This window comes from Polyodon spathula, chromosome 20, assembly GCF_017654505.1.
Source record: "Polyodon spathula isolate WHYD16114869_AA chromosome 20, ASM1765450v1, whole genome shotgun sequence".
Lineage (NCBI taxonomy): Eukaryota > Metazoa > Chordata > Actinopteri > Acipenseriformes > Polyodontidae > Polyodon > Polyodon spathula.
This window is the reverse complement of record NC_054553.1, coordinates 13,385,942-13,405,764: the sequence shown is the minus strand read 5'-3', so window position 1 is coordinate 13,405,764 and position 19,823 is coordinate 13,385,942. Positions and strand designations below refer to the sequence as shown.

The following is a 19,823-nucleotide window of genomic DNA, read 5'->3' as shown; positions in this document are numbered from 1 at the left end:
TCACTGCAATAATACCAGAAAAAAAATGTTTAAAATGCAGTACTAAGAAGACTATTTCTCAACAGCCTGATTAAACCACGGCTTTCTGCTCAGTGAGACATCAGATGTGAGGAATGTTAGTTCTTGAATAATATATTTCCTGACGAGACACTTCTGCTGGTTTATTGACAATCGGGCGATGGCAATCTCAGTTCAGCCACAGCTAATTTGAATACATCTACACAGGTACAAACACCCTTTCATTAGCCAAAGCCACATGGATAAGTAAATACGGGCGCGTTGCAGATTTACAGTATGATATTTTATCATTGCTCAGTAGTCAGCCAATACAAGGATGTATCTCTCCCCCTGTAACAGTAGAAGTAAGAAATACTCCATTGGTTCTTTATTAGAACAATGTCTGTGAGTGTTAATGGTTGAACTTGGAGAGTTGACATGAAATAGGATTTGAAAAGAAGCTGCAGAAGACTGTCTGGTAACCAGTGAACAGCTGTGCACAGCACTGAGAAGTGACTGCTTTGTAGATGAGGATATCTTCTCAGCTCAACACTCTGGAAACTGCAGCAGCATGTGGAAACCCTGTGGAATATTATAGTGATGAATCCACTCTAATCAGTTACTGTTCTGATCTTTTTTTTTTTTTTAAACCAGGTTGTCAAAAACATCTTTCTGCTTTTCACTCAGTTTTGCTATGCTTGTTCTTCATCGACTGAACTCAAACCTGCTTTGATTTTGAGATATTTAAGAACAAAAAACAGCTCGGTTCAAAAAGACACCTTACCGTAGATCTACTTGTGCCTTAGGTATGAAATCACATATGCAAAATATGATCTTAATAGGAGGAAAAACAATAAAACATCATTAGTGTCTAGAGATGTCTTTCATCAATTACTGATTAGAGATGGGATGAATATAGCGGTTCCAAATAATTTTTGTGTGTAATATCTTAAGGTAGGCTTAAAAAAATCCCTCGTGTTTCAATTCTTTGGTCTACTGATGTTGAGGTGTAAAAGTTTTAAATTGAGATGAGGCAAAACATACATGATGATAATTGGCCAGTTAAAAGCAGACAATTCCCTTTGAATCGAAAGCACTTTGCAGAACATAATGACATCATTTAAGAGTGTCGCCATTTTAAATTAAATGTCGGTTCTGTTTTGTTTTTTTTTAAAACCCACACGAAACTCACCTGTTTATAGATTAAAAGGCAACATTTTTTTTTTTTTAATTGAAAGCACTTGGGAGATTATACACACAGCACAAACTAATTGTGTGATTTAAAAGTTTAATTGGCTTTCAAATGATCATTGATCGATTCATTGCCCTGATGCCCTATTTGACAATATTAAAATGCAGTGCACAGACTGCAAAGTGTTAAGAAACAACACATCCACATGTTGAGCATATTTATTAATATTGTTTTTAAGGTGGCGACTCGTCAACCTATTTTTACCTCACAGCCTTGGCTACCAGTGTCTACCCATATATTATGGGTTTTCTTTTCCTTTGTGTGCTTGAAATGGCAATTATGTGAAATGGCAAAATAAGCACCGGCGCCAGCCATTCAAAGCTCCTGTTCCAGCACGGTCAGAGGATCCCTTGGGTGAACTCTCTCGCGCACCAGTAAGGGAAGGCTGTTTACTGCTATTCCAGCTCATTCTTCATTTGCTGTAATGGGATTTTCTACTGGCTTTACCCAGGGCTCTTCCACCACGCACTGGATTCATTGCCATTCTGTTAACGAGCGCCAGAGCCGTGCTGCTAAATCAGGGGTCATTGCAAAGCACTGTAGAGACTACAAAGGGGGGGTTCTAACTGAAGCATGTATGCTAGTGCATCTGTCCATGACTGTAAAATTTTCTTTCTATTTTTCTCAATAAAACATGGAGCCAATGCAGCAGTGCATAGGAAACCAGATTCTGAAGCACTTTCACACGCCACACATACAGTGCTGTTGCACACATTACTTAATGAGTAAGTAGCTCATAATGTCATCTTCTTGGTTGCCTTGTACAATGTCTGTGACTATTCTGAGTGGTTCTAATTGTATTAACATATTGTGCTTTTCAATGATTTTTTTTATTTTATATGCTTTATCACACTTTAAATGTTATAGTATTCAGGACCTCTTGCACCTCCAGTTGTGCTGTATTTCCATGTCACCCTGAATGTTGTACACAAGCCTTCCCTATTTCTTACACTAGCACTGATGTTACACTAACTGCCATGATGTTGGGCTGTGGTGAGCTGCTGCTTTAGCATGCAGTGTATGAGTAGGGCTGGTTCTTCATCTTCATAAGACTCATTGTAGTGTTGGGGACTGGCAAGGCAGAATAAAGCCTTTTTTATTTGAATCCCAGCCCAGGTTGATGTCATCCCATGGCTTGTGCCCAATTACTGAACCACCAATACAGCTGGTACTAATTGGCACCTCCGGCAGTTTTTCCCAGGCAATGCATTGAATGGGGAGCAGTGAGCTGCAGACAGTCCTAGCTCTTGGGTGGAATCAGGGTTTCACTCCGTCAGTCTAGCACCTTTCACATGAGAAACACACATGGTAAACAGGTGAGGAAACAGTAAGAAAATCTAATTTGAAGCTATTACTCTTTAATATAGGTACTGTTAGTCTTGAAGGTGGGAGCTATCATCTAGATAGCATTACAAACAGCAGCTCTGTCATAAGAACAGGGTGAATGGCCATCTCTAGTAACAGAATGGCAGTGTATTACATGTGATTCTCATGTGTCTGGGAAAGGTGCTAGGCTGACAGCTCCAGAGGCGAAACCCTGATTCCATCCAGTAGTAGCAAGAGGTCTTGAATACTAGAATATTTAAAGTGTTATAAAGCAGATATAAGAATCAGCGCTGTTAGAAAAGCTATACAAACAGTGTTTGAGTAATTACACTAAAACCCAATCATAATCACTCTGCTCTACAAATAATTTCACAGGCCTGTTCTATAATTGGAACTATAGAACTATATAACATGACGTATCATTTGTCCATCTGTGACAAATTAAGAAAATAAATGATGGAAGAAACCAACCCCTTGTCGAAGGAACACAAATCTAATACATAGAATTTGCAAAACGTATTGTTCAGCCTGCCCACAGTACATCAAATTGAATCGGATTTAGAATCTATACATAATCACGATAAATACATGACTAATGTAAGCCTTGAGAGAAAACACAGTGAGAAAAATTGAATCTTTTTCTCATTTCCTCCTGTTAGCGAGCCCAGAGGAACAGACTGTCAGAGGACTGGAAGAGACTGAGCTCCAGGGACAGCTCCCATGGCTGTCTCCCAAGTTCAGAGGCTCCTGGAGGGCAATGCTCTGCTTTGCTGCCAACAGAAAGAGACTCTCTCACCGTCTTTTTAAGTTATACATGTGGAAGACGCTACAAAAGAAGTGGTCAATGCTATTGTACACTTCTACCGTTCAGTACCTAGCCCTGCATGCCATTTGAATGTTACCTTTCTCTTACGTGTTTGCAGTCGTTCTGTGTGGTTTGCTGTTCGCTGCACCAGTGTTTATTATTGTCTGTATTCTCGCTTGGTTAACACAGCTTGTTTGGAGAAATCTTTGTGTTTGTTAAACAATTGAAAGTTTAGTTAAGTAGATGCTATTTTGTGGAAATGTGTTCTTGAGTTTTACTTAGATTTACAATCAAGGGACTGGTTTTGAATTTAGTGCAAAGAAGTAGAAAAGACAAGCCATGTTTTATAAAAACGTCAATAAATAATTTAATTGTATGTAGGATCAATATTAAAACATTTTATGATGTTAATATGGTTTTCTGAATGTTATAATACACTTCAAAGGGGCTGTGCATTTCAACAGCTTTAGGTAATAACAATTAGACACTACAAGAAAGTTAAAGGTATTTTGTGACTTATCACTTACAGAGGGGACAATAATTACAGTTGCACCCCTCTAGTGGTCATTTCATAAAGCATTTCAGAAGCAGGGTTGACATAAGAGCAGCACTTTGAACCTGGTAAATAATGATCTAAATGGAAACAGCAACCGAGAATTATACAAACCTCCCACAGCATATTAAACAGGTAAGTAAAAGCCTTTTAATATTCTGTGCATATCACTGAAGTCAGCCTGCATGATGTCATACCCTTTAGGGAAGTGGAGGGTGTCAGCATGGTAACCGATCGCCCCCACCATTCTTAAATTGAGCATGCACGACAAGCACCAAGAGAGCTGCATTGAGTACACAGCCAGGAAAACAGGGGCATTGCAGCAGTGTTGAGAAGAAGAGTTAAGAAATGGTATATCTACTGACACCAGACTCCGTGTGGGATTGTGAGAGATGCACAGCATCCCCGTCCTCTAATCCTCTGATTCATCAGTCTGTACACTGTGCTTATTCAAATAAACTGAGACTTCAGGCTGACAGACTACAGTGTTACAAGATTCCTGCCCTTACTTTTCTGACACATCGCTGCTATAAAAAGGCTTAGTGTACTTCATGCTTCACTTCAAAAGCTATAATAATATCATCATGCAATAAGTTCATTTAAGGAGATACAGTAAGCTGTTGGCCCTTCTCAGTATACTGACACCTCACAACTGGGGACACTTTTTTACAACCCTGATGTGCTCCTGTTGATGGCAATGGAAAGTCACCTTCAATATTAAGGCTGCCCCATCTATTCAATATTAACATATCAAACCTCCATTACCTCTATAGTAAGAGAAACATGCTGTAAATTACCCAGCCATTTTCTAAAACTTGCATGCAGCATGATGTCACCTTATTAGAAACTAAAGCATTTAGAACAGTTTGCACATAAGAAAACTAAAATAAAAATAATCTAGAGTGGTTAACATGTTTAATACAGTGGGCAAACAAATAACTTCTTAAATAACCAAAAGCATATGGTATTAATTTATTACAAATAAATGTAATGTACCTTCAATAGCGTTGCATGCCACTGAAGCCAATGCAACACTGATATGACTTGCTTCCCAGCTTACTCTCCCACAATCAGCACGAAGAGCTCTTTTCAGAAGCAATTTGTTAGTTAGTAAGCATGGCAAACAATTATCTAACAGCACAGAAGAACACATATAACAGGTATGAAATGAATTAGTATCCTTTCTTAATTGGGTGACAGGGAATGATGAGACAGACAAGTCGTATAGCATCTTTTTTTTCTGGCAGGACTTAAAGATCAATAATCTATTCTTATTTGTCCGTCAATGTGACTATATGGCTCCAGGAATTTCTTAAAGCCAATTGCACAACCCTACTTGTGGAGCTAGAAGGAGCAGCTGGTACCTGATGCTGAAACAGGCTGCAGGCCTGGTGCGTAGAGCTGATGTCATGCAAATCGTTTGAATTGTCTGGGGCTCCATTAAGCAAGTTCCTGTTGCTATGGAAACACCCTGTCTCCGGTAACTTCTGAGCGTCAAGCTGATAAATGCTATTCTAATTCTAGTCTTTTTCTTATAGGCTTATATCACAGGCCAGGTGTGGGGAGGGTTTGCTGTATTCTGCTTAGAGTCTTTTTGTCAGCTTAATTTATAGCAGATATCTGCTGACCCTGTGTATTGTAAAGGTCATATTCCTCCTGGGTAGGACCAATCTGCCTTTTTGCAAGTATCCATGATATACTGTACAACACAGATTTTGGTGTAAGCTGGTGACTAGTTTACTTGGTACAGCATTACAGATTTGACTGCAGATTTCCACCCTTTAATTTGATGGAATTAGAGACAACATTGAGCGATAGTGACGTATACCTTTAAAATATGTTAAGACCATTGCTGACTAGAGGCGTGTTTGCTGGCTGTACCTTACTGACAGGTGTCTATCAGGTTTTACTGCTAAATAAAGTGACTGAATATAGAATGGTGTATATACTGAGAAAAGATTAAGCAAAGCAAGTACCCTGAACACTTTTGCACTGAATTCATTGCTGATTAAAATGAAAGATGATCTAAAGAGCTGATACAGCACATTAATCCACATCACAGGCCTCCACAGCCGACAAGCCAATCCACTCTGTACCCTGGGCTGCAATAGCTCTGTTTTAAACCCTGCAGCCTCTGAACACTAAATAAGGACAGCCATATTCCACTCAAAATGGGCATTAGATAAAGATCAGTCCAATTCAGTGTGCAAGATCTAAACCTTTTAAAAAGCCATAATGTTCTCCAGAATAGCCCATTGAGTCTCTTTTGAAACCTCAGCAAATCAAGCACATGCCATCAACCCTCTTTCAAAGCCTGTCAGATCTGCTGTCTTGCTGTCACTGAAGCTGACTCGCAACAGGGAGATGCAGCTTGTATATATTTCAGTCTGAATATACAACAGGATTATACAACCTGTCCAGCACACAGATGAAAATGGCACAGTTGTAGGCGCTGCTACAGGTCAGTCTTGGCAGACAGTTCTACACTCTAAGCACCCGATTTAGGAACGTGCTGGACAATTACTGCCAGTTATAGATATAACCGTGTCAATGCCAGAAATGATATCCAGTTTGAGCTACTTCTATTACCTGTTTGAATCACTGCCATGATTGACTTTGTAACTAATGTCACGCTTTGATATGTCAGGACAAAATGTGTTATTGTCCCCATTCAAAATTCAGTCCCTTATGCACAGATTGTGTCTGTCTGCCTGTTACGCTATGCAAGGTGAGCACTGCCTTGAACTCCCTAAGCTTCTATCATAGACTCAAAGCCCCCTATAGACCTGTATGGTTGCATATTGGCATAAGACCACGCACTGTAGATTTTATACAATATAACCGATAGATAAAGGTGATCTGATATTATGAGGGACCTCTGTGTGTGAGTGCACTGTATTATGTATACATTCCCTTACAGAAAAGTGCCGGTCAGATAATACGAGTGAATTACCTGAGCCTTTAGCAAACCACAGCATTACTAGCAATGGCAACACAATGGATTGGAACTAATATTGCAAGACTGTGGTCCTCATACGATAGCACACTGTCTGGTTCTGTTACAGTTTTGTATTCACACCACTGACATGTCAAAATCTAATACTGGCCTAACTCTAGGACAATTATTCCATGAATGATTGCTGCCCTGGTGCTATCATTGTCCTTGGTACAGAACCATTGTTTTGTCATTAGAGTGCTACACATGACAATGGGTTTCTCAAAGATATTACTATTGTATGGGGGTCAAGAAGAGCTACTTCCTTGTAGTGACCCCTGGACAATGTCTCTGACGGCAAAAAGCTCTTCAAATCGAACTTACCATGCAATGCTTAAGCAAACCAATGTTTGGCTTGGTTAGTACTTGGATGGGAGACCACCTGGGAATACTGAGTGCTGTAGGCTGCATGTTACGCTCATATGAATATATATACAGTATATACTATTATATTATCTAGGAGCATGCTCTAAAAAATCCTTCTTTTGTAACAGTTAAAATAGTCAAACAAATGTTTCTTAAAATGTATCTAGAAGAAATAAACACATTATTCTCAGTTTTTGATCTTGGTTAAGGTAATTTGCTTTCATTTGACTTCATATATTTCTATTGCAATATGTTATTTTTATTTAGCAGATAAAAAAGTAATAATTTAAAAGTATGAATGTTCAGAACATGTAGAATACTTATCCAATTAATATACAATAAGCCCTATTAATAATGAATTCCTGGGGAGCAAGAGAACTTCAGTCCTACTGCTGCCGAGTACTCTGAAAATAGATGTCAATTGGAGGGTAAATAAAAATAACGGCTTGTGTCAAATCCTTTCACAGCGGCAATGAATAAAAGGAAGGCAAGTAAAAAGATGGGATACATGCACTCACACACGCACGGGGCCGTAGAGCCTGACCGACCAGCCCCCTCCAGCTGGGCTCTTTGTGCTGTGGATGCGGTTTCCTAGCAACCGGTTCCACCAGCTGTCAGAATGGAAATGGAGGGGGGCACGGTGGGGGTGGGGGATGCACAACGAGCAGCAGAGTCTGGGAGGCGTGGCACTGCATCAAGCTCGCTCGACAAGAACGTGGAAGAAACTGGAGGATGGCTGCAACAAAGAGCTGCAACACAGGAGGACAGCAAACCCAGGAACCAGGAAAGCACACACTCTCTTTGAAAGAGACACTTCCATTGAAAATGGGTTCCTTCAGCAATTACGCAGATGGGGGTGGGTAGAGGGGAAAGAAGGGTCAAGTCTAAATCACAATATAAATAGAGCAGACAACAAGTAGTGCTGTGTGGGAAACATGACAAACGCACATATCTTCTTTCAGGTACTGTATTAAATTTTTTCCAGGATAAACGAGTGCCTGTGTTCCACAGAACACTACAAATAAAATGTAAAATATAGGCTACATAGGATGTATTTGTGGATTAAGAGGGCAATATTTTAACATACAGTGTTGTAATACTGTACATAATGATATGATTCTGAAATTGCAACTTACCAAAAGATGACTGCAAGTGAACTGTATTACTTAATAATTTCCTTTATTCTGATTCCAAACGTGTTGCTTTCTCAATGCAAGATGCATTGTAGGAATAGATATTCTGTATCAAATCCCATGATGTACTGTATTTTTTCCATTATGACGTTGTATTGCCGAAACCGCCAAGAGACAGTTATGCTCTTTTAACACATGAATTGCTCTGAATCATTTCGGCCCTGAAAACATTAGCATTTTTGTCATGGAAAAGACAACAGTGAGTGCTGCACAAATTGTGACTGGCCTGTGCAGCACGTCGAAATCACTGGATAGGCAGCTGGAAGGTTAAAGTTTCTTAAAAGAAAAAAATAAATAAATAAACTGCACACTTTCAGTACCTTAAAAGAAACACATTTATGTTCAGCCAATGTTTCGGTACCAGAGTACCTTCAAAATAAACCAGAGGGGGATAAAGGTGAACAAACACATATTTGTTTTCAGTTACTTATTTTCTGTTTCTCCGCTTTGACCGTCTCAAAGCAAGACCTTCCAGGTGTTATGCAGAGTTCTGTATCCCCGCATGATTCCATGCCTGTGCAGATGCAGTTTTTCAAAGCTGGGTGTGGATGCGCGATATTCCTGTGCCTGAGCCACGTTGTGTTCTCAAGCACTACTATTGAGTCCTGCTGCAGTTTGCAACAAATATTGAAAACAAGACCAAACAAATTCTGTAGCAAAATAAAACGGCACATTTAACACCACTGATTGTTTACAGTACGCTCAGCCTCCTGCATTGCTCAATACACGAAATCCTTGATTAAAAGTAACCTTATAATTTTTTTCTTTTAAAACACATTTTAATTTTATTACATGTATAGCGATCTTGATCTACGCTCGTGTCAAATCTAAGGGGATACAGAATTCTAGGAGATGCAGAAATCTGCGTAACACCGGGTAGTCTCATCCTACGGAGACCCTCTGAACATGTAGCTGGTGCCGGCTGGTGCCTCCTTGGTCGCTGTCATTCTGACAAAGTGAGAGCCGGACTACTTGTTCTTTAGAGTGTTTTTTTAATACAGTTTAATGCAAGAAGCCCTGGGTCTTTAAACAGTCAACTCTGACACCTGCTCTCCGTAATGGCTAGTATTGTTTCTTTCCCCTCTATTCATGTATTATAGGCATAACTGTGCCTAATTATGCATGAATGCTTCCAAATGTGTTTCCTACCCTTCCAGATTATTCAAGTATTTCTTCCTAAATAAAAGAAATGTGTTTTGCTGTTGATAAAAGCGAAGCACTAGCCTTGGGTAGTACAGTAAACCAGTGTAAAGGGAGGGTACCTGTACTGGGCTGCTGCTGGCTGATGCTACACACGTTGCACGATCAAATTAACACCAGTTAGGTTCAAATTTAGAAATGGATGCATACATACTGTAAACCATAAGGGCAAACTGCCTGTGAGTCGACCCTGTACAGTGACTCTGGTAACCAGGTAATTGCCTCGGAGGGATTCTCCGCCCCTCTGAACCTAATAAAATCAACAGATTACGTTATACTGTAATGATGTGCATTTCAGTTAAGTTAAAGCCCTCGGCGTAATTAGTTTACTAATGATTTTTTTTTTTTTTTAGTATTTGCTTTATTAGCTTAAATATGAGGAGGCTTGTAGCTTTGAGTTTGCCCTGGAGAAATTGTTTCACATGAACCTCCATTGTCACTATAAGCAGCTGTTTGGAAGTGGCTGCCGGTAGCCACCAGGATATCTTCTTGTTATTGGTTTTACAGCAATACTATGGAAGTCATACAGAGCTTTATTCTTGGTTTATCACACAGAGCTTCAAACCAGGTATTCACAAAGCAATCCGAAAACAGCTTTGAATTCCTAATTATTTGATAATTATCTGAAGACAGCAGCTTCTTGGTTAAGTTTTATTTTAAGGAAGGACAGAAACATACCATTGCAATATTAGTATGATAAGTATTCCAAAGAAACCCTAGCGGAGCCATTCACAGACCAGCAGCAATGACAACACAATGGTGAATTGTGATATGCTAGAACTGTTTTGTACCACATTGATGCCATGGCACTCACTGTGGTAACATTTACCACAGCCACATCCCATTGTAGCTGGCTGCCATTGCCAATAAATCTGCTTACAAGCCATGTTTTCAGTTTTACACTTGCTTGGTCACTTCACCTGGATTGTGAAATTGTCTCCACCCATTCAGTGGCTTCTTTCCTGTCACAGCTGCTTCCCCTACTGACTGACATGCTAACAGTCAGTAACATGCTTTGACCCAGAATACACTGTTTCAGTGAAATGACCCAGGAACAGGAAGTTTTACAGATATCATGAGAGTAGGGCATCAAAAATGTTTTTTTTTCAGCAGAAAGTAGTACCAGATGGTGGGCAGGATTTTCAAAAGCCAGTGTTACTGTATCAGACTCGTGGTATAGTAACGAGAGCTTTAGCAGCAAGTGATTTTCAAACTAAATGTGTTAATTAAATCAATCCGTTAGCGCTTTGCAATTGAGTCGATGAGGCCGTTAATGAACGCATTTCTCGTTAAAAAAAAGCTTAATCGTCGCAGATCACCTACATCACTTCCTGTCTCAATGACTAGTTAAGGGGAACTCGTTAATCAAAATGCATGTTAACGAGATCAAGAAGGATGAATGTAAGCACAATTCGCTGTTATGGAAACTACTAACGTACATCGAGACAGCTCTCAAATGGGAATGAAATAAAAAATAATAGGAATATCTATGTTGTGTATAATTTGTAAACTTCATTTAAAACTGTCCATTTTGTCATGCAGAATGTACATTTATTTAGATAACTTCACATATACAATTCTGATTTACGATTATCTGGCGTAAGTAAAAATCGGATGGCACAGATTTAAAAAAATAAAAACGTTTTTATTTAATTTATGGATCTATATTGGTTGGGATTTATTTCCTCCCTCCCCAATACCCAATTTGTTTATAGTTACTTGTTCAGAGAATCTTCTAATCATGCACTTTCTCTGGTAGTTCGCCTCCGCGATAAATAAACTCAACATGAATAGAAGTAGCCACCGAACACTGACAGTATTATAAGCAAATGTTATAATATGTGCATACAGATGTGTGAAGGTTACTGTACATACAGTGTGGGGGGAGTCTGAAAACATTACAAATACGTTAGGCAAAATCCATGTCAATGATCTCGAACACATTAGGTATTCTATTCACGTTGGAGATATCTTTTGAAAGCAAGCCCCATATTGCACTTTGTAACTATTAGACAAAATGTTTACAGAATACTTAACAGCTGCTATTAGAACCATGCTGCGTGATTTGTTTATTACTAATAGTGTTATAATTAAACTATACCAAATCACGTTTTAATTTACAACAAACAGAAAACATGTTTTTGCCGACTTCATAAGCATTTGGGTGACACAGTATAGGTTATCTTCATTTTAAATAAAAAAAAAAAAATGTGATTTGGTATAATTTAATGATAACGCTATTAATAATAAATGAATCATGATTATAGCAGCAGTTTTTAAGTATTCTGTAAATATTTAATCTAATAGTTAAAAAGTACAATTTGTGGCTGTCAGGTCTTGTTTTAAAAACATATCGTCATAGACATTATATACAAACCAATGGAATACCATGTGTCTATGTATGTATGTATGTATTGTAGCAAAGCTCGGTTAACCCAGGCAGGTATATCACACAGGATGAGACAATCCACACACAGGCAGAGGGTGGGCGCAAACCCGGGACCTCTTGCACAAAAGCAATCCGGGGCGTCGATTGCCTCGCCCTGTGTGATGCGCCTGCCTGCGTTAACCAAGATCGCTACAGTGTGTGTGTATGTGTTTAATAGAGAGAGAGAATATATGCATGTCTCCAGTCATATGTGGTTTTCACGATCATGTCGCATTAAGTTCTAACCAAAACTATAGATATTTATTACTGCCACAGCCTTATCTTTTCACCTATTGATTCGCCCCATTGCCTCTAAACTTTAAGCATCCATGCATTTCTTCCTGTGATTTCATCGGAAGTTCCGGACTTAAGGTTACAAATTGTTAAAACAAGTGTACAAATCTCATTCATAACCACAGGTATATAAAAGTCTAAAATATTTTTATATCTACAAATACTGAAACAAAACAGGTAAGATTTATGAAAATCTGTTTTTTGTTACTAATGTGTCCATGAAGACTGCTTACGTGTTTATTCATTCTGTATACACCAGTTTAATAAGCATAATGTGTTATTTCATGTAGGCATGCCATCTAAATTGTAGGACTAAAGTTGACTCCATTTATTGAATTTACTTTCTTCAATAATCAGTAAAGAGCTTTTTTACACAATTGTATGGTAAATAGATACATGGATATAAACTTCTGCGACTGTCTGAATATGTTTTGTGTAGCTATATTTCCCGAGCTGCTACAGTGCATAATGGACATTGTGCGGATGGTGCTTTGTGCTAAATACGTGAATATAGGGAGAGCGTCTGGCTGTATTATAAACATGCAGCCTCCTCCCCCCATGTAAAACCTGCTTACCCCAGTAGTAATTAGATTGCCTGTATTAACCTCATACCCCCAGATTCATATTTATCAGGGGGTGTTATCAGAGGCTGTCAGAAAAAAAGATTCAACTGAAATGAACTGTATAAAAGATAAATGTGCCTCTCTATACTGCAGTTCCAGCAAAGTGCAGCTTGGCAGGATTCTCCCTGGTGAAGCTGTACAATCGCAGCCCTCTAAGCTGGCACAATAAGCTTGGGTGGTCGATTTTGCAGTTGTAATGTTGATTTAGCAGAGAAATCACTATGGATTTGGATTTCAATATGAAAGCAAGATTTTCTACCCACCTGTCTTTACATAAGCAAGCTTACTTGCTGGCGTCCACTAGGGTGACGCATTGCACCACAGCAGACACTTCGGAATATAACTGGATAGCTCTGAATATAGTGCTGATACATCCAACACACACTAGCTGCTGCACAAATGAAAAGAACAATGGAATCAGCAGAGTGGAAATAACACACTCTATTCATTTGTAGCTCATCTACAATGCTGCATTACCTCACAGCATCGGGTTACACAAATAACAGTGCCCTAACCTCATCCTTTAACTGCTTTCCTAGAAGCAAATACTCACAGATTTCTAGTTATATTATGGATGGAAATAAAACAGCAGTCAGACTCTATGCTGATCTACGGGAAATAAAATGTACAGTAGGATGGAACAGCTAGTGAGTGGGTAATAAAGCAAGTGAGTGTGCTTCTTCTTTGGTCTTGGTACGTAGCAGGTATTAAAAAGGTATTCCAGTTGTATTTTTCATACTTCTGTAAGGGTGCTGTTCAATGCTTTCACAATGTTTTACTATGTGCCACAAAATGATTGAGACAAAAGATTAGAGAGGCTGTGAAACAACAGCTTTTAACTATATTACCAGCAAGGCCGAGGGTGACAATGAAACTGTATGCATTTGACCTTTTAAGAAAATTGTCCACAAACACTAAAAATGAAAATATGAAAGTGCTGCCATATAACTCCCAAATACCGCGTCAGGATTGATACACGTTTAGGTAACTGATCTTGGTAACCTCATCACATGATCCATTAACCTCCATGCTGTCTCCAGGGATGTTTTTATTTATCTGTTTTGTAGCTCAACCTCCGTATATCCTGTTATATCAAGCACTTCGGGGCCTTCAAATTCTATGTACAATTGCTCAAATTGCCTTAAAGCCTGAAGGTCTTTTGCTGGCTGGAATTGCTGTACTCCACAGGGAACTCACTGTACAGCAGAACCACACAAAACGCACCCCAAGTCTTTTGGAAACCATGTTCTTCAGTGTGTAATGTAGTAGATATTAAAATAGCATCTAGGTATTTATTGATTGTTATTACACAACAAAAATAGTTTATTGTATTCCAACTATTATATTACTATTACAATCTTGGAATACCTACTGAACTGTACATAGATAACCATCTGCTCTTTAAATAGTGACTATATATGCAGTGAAAAAAATAATAAATGGTGCAAAGTTCTTATGTTTTTACTAAGTGGAACCCCCAAATGTTCTCCATATTGTAGGAATAGCGGGATACTGGGAATAGGTCATTTGTTCACTTGCTCATCTTGGTATCCCTGAATTGATGATTCCTCCCTCTTCAAACACATCTGAGTCAATATTCCACCCCATATGTGCAGTAGTAACCTGAACAGTATCCATTTACTACCCCTGCATAACAACAGGGTGTGACATTCTTCATTTTACTACCAAAATAGGTCATGTAATAGAGACTGACTATAAAAAGACAAGATGGTGTAAATGTAACATGGTTATTTCCATAAGCTGCTACAGCTGTAATCCCAGTTGGGCATATTTGTAAAGGTCTTGCAGAGAGATTTCCCTGTAGAGTATTTCAAGGTAAATAAACTGAATTAATGATATCTGTGCAGGATGAGGCTGCAGCTGTGGCTTCAGTTATTGGGGGGGGGGGCTAATACTGGCTCCTTGTGTTTTGATTGGTGGGCTTGTCACGCACGTTTCTTTTGTGCTATAAGTCATTAGATCCTTTTGCATGGAAGGCGGTGTGCGGTTCTTTGATGGACCCAGATTCAGTTAAAATATGTTTGCCCACTGACGATGGGAGTGAGAATGTAGAGATGGGAGACCAGCTAACAAGATTTAAGTTTTTGCAGGTATCAGGATTTTAAAGACTGTCCCAGCTACTGGAGGCATGCTGATCTTTGGGAGACAAATTGAACATGTGTGAAACTGCAACAAATATTGTAATGACTGTAATGTGTTTTAGAAAATGTTTTTAGCAGATCTGTACAGGCCTGTCGTGGTGTTCAGCCAGAGCTGAGCCTGGCGCAGAATTTGAATCCTGTTGGGAATGTGCTGATTTGTTAGACATGAACTGGATGATCTAAATGAACATGTATTGATTTAAATAATATGATATACTCTCAGTCAATAATCATAGTAATTCTGTATGTACTCTGTTTCAAATAGACTTATATTATACTGTATACTTGGTAGAAAATATTAAGTGGCTGTTATGTACAGTCTGTGAAGAAGCTTGCAGAGAAAGGGTGGGCTGACCAGCTCTTGGCAGACCCTTATCAGAAGTAGGCCACTCTTTGATTTAAGTGCCAGACCTTGGTAGCTAACTTTCTGGAGAAAGCTTCTGAGCTGAGTAAAAAGGAAAAACATACTTTGAAATAAATATATGCATGTTCTGTTAGTGTAGATGTTTAAAGTAGAAAAATAATAAAAATCTTGTAATGGAAAAACTAAAAAGACTTAAACTGGTTTAACTGAGGGTAACTGGTTAAAAGAGCAGACTTACAGCCAAGCCTCTTATTTAAATAAAGGAGTGAGTCTGATTTAAAGATGGTCTTTGATTTAAAAGCAAGTACCACCTGCTTGTGGTACAGGCAAGTGTTGAAAATGACTCTATAATGAACAATCTTGTTACTATTAACGAATGGAAATACCTTTTGGATAACAGGAGATAGGAGTTTATTTTACAATAATCATTTTCTAAATATAACAGAAATTAATTAGAACCTGGCAGGAAGAGATGGACATGGAAAGCATAGGACATGTTAATACATTAAGTTAGATATTGGTTTGAAATAATTAGTATTGAAAAATGCTTACGATAGTGTTTCATATTAATCAACCCTAAAATTGGCAAAAAGCAAAGGATGTCTTAAAATTCTGCTTTGACAGGATTTTGTATGAACAGTGAAGAAGGTCAGACTTCACTCACTATAACACTATACCATTCTAATATGTTAACTGTAGCCTGCATTTAGAAATAAATAACTGGACCTTCAATTTGAATTTGAAATAAATAATTTGGGGGTCTGCAGTTTTTCTGTAGATGTTTGTCTCAGACACACAGTATAATTCTGGAAAGGCATTAGACGTTCAAAAGATAAATCTTGGTCTTTGGCACCTCAAAGCAGGGTTTGCCAACCTTGAATGATAACCAACGGAAGGTGCTTTAAGAAAGACAGGAGTATGTATCTCATTATATTATAAGAAAACAATGAGAGATTAGTTATAAAAATTAGGATGTACGCTTTTTTGTATTATCTGAAAAGATACCAGTCCCGGCATCTCTTGAATCGGTCAAAAAATTACCTCAAGCTGTGAATTTGGAAAACTGCTTACAGTGGAGTTTCATATTAATTAAAACACTAGCCTTGGCAAGTAATCAAGGTGTATGAAAACCTGATTGTGCAGGCGAATTTTTAGAAACCGAGAGAGAGGTCAAGCTTAGTCCAAGCATGGTACAAGTTAATATAAGGCTATTATATTTAACATGATTCATTATAGCTTAAATTTAAATGGAAATAACTTAACTGACCACTGTATGCTTATTCAAAGGCTTGTGATAAACCCCTACAGGCTTTTCATTCCATATTTTGTTAACATATCTGTATATGAAAGTAAACTAAACTGAAAACGGGATGAGATATGTTGCTCAGAAGGAATATAGTAGACTCAGGGTAATATAATCACACAGAAAGTTGATGTTAAATATATAAAACAACATCTCTTTTTATACACATATAAATTTGTATCGTATTACATTATATTTTATAGCAGGGATCCTGTGAACATCGTTTCACCTGACTTTTTGGAGAACGGAGGGGTTAAAGGAATTAACCAGATCTTCCTAGAAAATAGTATTAACTCAAAGATGGGAACTGTCAAGGTAAAACCCCAGTCAAGTATCACTCAACTTGCTAACTACAAGTTGTGTGATCCATGCTCTGGAGGCCTCTGAAAAACTGATTTTTGTTTGGTCGAAGTCAAGTCTCTGCCTTTTGAAGACAGTTCTTATTTTTCAATATATCCTACACTCCACTTCCATGTACTGGAAGGTAAGCATATATTTGAATTGAATATCTCTTTTATATTGATGCATTGCTTTAAGGTATAGAAATTATGTTTTAGTCTTAAGAGAGTGACATATATACACTGAGTGTACAAAACATTAGGAACACCTTCCTAATACTGAGTTGCACCCACTTTTGCCCTCAGAACAGCCTCAATTTGTCAGGGCATGGACTCCACAAGGTGTCGAAAGCGTTCCACGGGGATGCTGGCCCATGTTGACTCCAATGCTTCCCAAAGTTGTGTACAGTTGGCTAGTAATGGATCCCTACTCCGAATAGCTCGTTCCATCTCATCCCACAGATGCTCAATTGGATTGAGATCTGGTGACTGGATAGGCTACTGCAGTAAGTTGAATTCACTGTCATGTTTGTGGAACCATTCCTGGATAATCATAGCCTTGTGGCATGGGGCATTATCCTGCTGAAAAAATCCATTAGCAGATGGATACACTGCTGCCATAAAGGGATGCACCTGATTGCCAACGATGTTCAGATATCCTGTGGCATTCAAACGTTGCTCCACTTTTATCAAGGGACCCAATGTGTGGCATGAAAACACACCCCACATCATCACAGCACCACCACCAGCCTGCAATGTTGACACGCGGCATTAGATGCATGTACTCATGTGGTTTTCTCCATACCCTAGTCCTCCCATCAGTGTGAAACAAAAGGAACCGGGATTCATCAGACCAGGCAATGTTTCCAGTGTTTTCGTTCCTTAGCCCACTGCAACCTCAGTTTCTTGTGTTTTGCTGAAAGAAGTGGAACTCTGTTAGGTCGTCGGCTGCCATACTCCATTCATGTCAAGGTACGACGAGTTCTGTATTCTTTTATGGGTCTTTCGGAATGTTGTACTGGACTGTCTGTTGACTAACTATAGCCCATCTGTTGCTCTGAACAATTCGTATCAGCCTTCTTTCATCAATGAGCCATTTTTGACCACTGGCCTGTCGTTGGCTGGATGTCCTTTGGGTGGTGGACCATCCTTGATACACATGGGAAACTGTTGAGCATGAAAAACCCAGCAGCATTGCAATTCTTGACACACTCAAACCAGCGCACCTGGCACCTACTACCATACCTTGTTCAAAGGCACTTAAATCTTTTGTCTTGCCCATTTACCCTCTGAATGGCACACATACACAATCCATGTCTCAATTGTGTCAAGGCTTAAAAATCCTTCTTTAACCTGTCTCCCCTTCATCTACACTGAAGTGGGTTTAACAGGTAACATCAATAAGGGATCATAGCTTTCACCTGGATTCACCTCATCAGTCTATTTCATGGAAAGAGCAGGTGTTCCTAATTTTTTGTACACTCAGTGTATATTGAATGTTCTAGAATTTAGTGGTGGGCGTTTTTAGCTTTTTGCTTTTTATAGCCTAAGAGCTAAATATATAATAACCATATTTGTATTACTGTATTTAAGTGCTAATGCTGTTAAACCTGGAGTCTGAAATGTCTCTAAGTCTTCCTTGAATGTCTCCTCTGAGTTTAAGAGTGTGCTCAGAGCATATATATATAAAAAAAGTATGTGCAAATTCTGACAATAGGGCCACCCCCTTACTGTGCCTTTCATATTAGTGGAAACCACAAGGAGAGAACATCTGTCTGCAAACCGGTATAGTTAATATATATGATAATAGGTGGATTTCAAAACCTGATATGCGCTTCACTCCAGCAGAAGAAACCCCACAATGCATTAACAATTCAAATAAAGCAGAAATAAGATGCATATATTCATTGACATACTGTACTGTATAGTAGTGATACCACCCGTCACATCAGGAATGAACGGAATTGCTAGAATGAACCAGTTCAGCGAAGTCAAGCAGGTGGAGTATGGAAAGAGAGTTTGAATACTGAACAGTTATGGAGCTAGGAGTCAGCACTGATATAGGCCTATAATTCACTGGGCTCCGAAGTCTCTCTCTCACGTAGAAGGGATGTTTTCAGCAAATGATTAAATAATAAGACATGCCAAGGTGTCTGTTGTTGCATAATTACAATGTGTAAAACTGCCATTATAGAAATGGAAGAAAACATGTGGTGAGGTAAAGAGACCCTACCACTATACTCCTGTCTAACAGCAGCATTGCCTGGAGCCAATCTCTGTTCATCTAGGACATATAATACAACATTGATGCAACAAGCTTCCACAGTCAAGCCCATCACATTTACAGATATGTAAATCAAGGAGTTCATTAACTTTATAACTGGATCAGATTTAAAATCAAAGGGATGGAACAGATGAAATACTGTATTTTAAAGCCACACACAATACCATTATCAGAATCAAAGGAAAAGCTCTCTGCATTGCAACGCAAGTAAAACAACGCGCTATTGTACTGTGAAGTGATTTTACATACTCATTTCCATGGTTTTCTATGTTGGCAGTAATAGTCACTTTACTTCCCTTAAACACCCAGAAATAACTCATAGGCAGTACATTATCACAAG

General features: G+C 38.7%; 1 protein-coding gene across 2 annotated transcripts in view; it reads right to left on the bottom strand.

Moving 5' to 3' along the window:
• Positions 1-19,823, bottom strand: part of LOC121295208 (neuronal migration protein doublecortin-like) — a 74,093-nt gene that overhangs the window by 38,588 nt on the left and 15,682 nt on the right. The gene's annotated exons all lie outside the window — the stretch shown is intronic.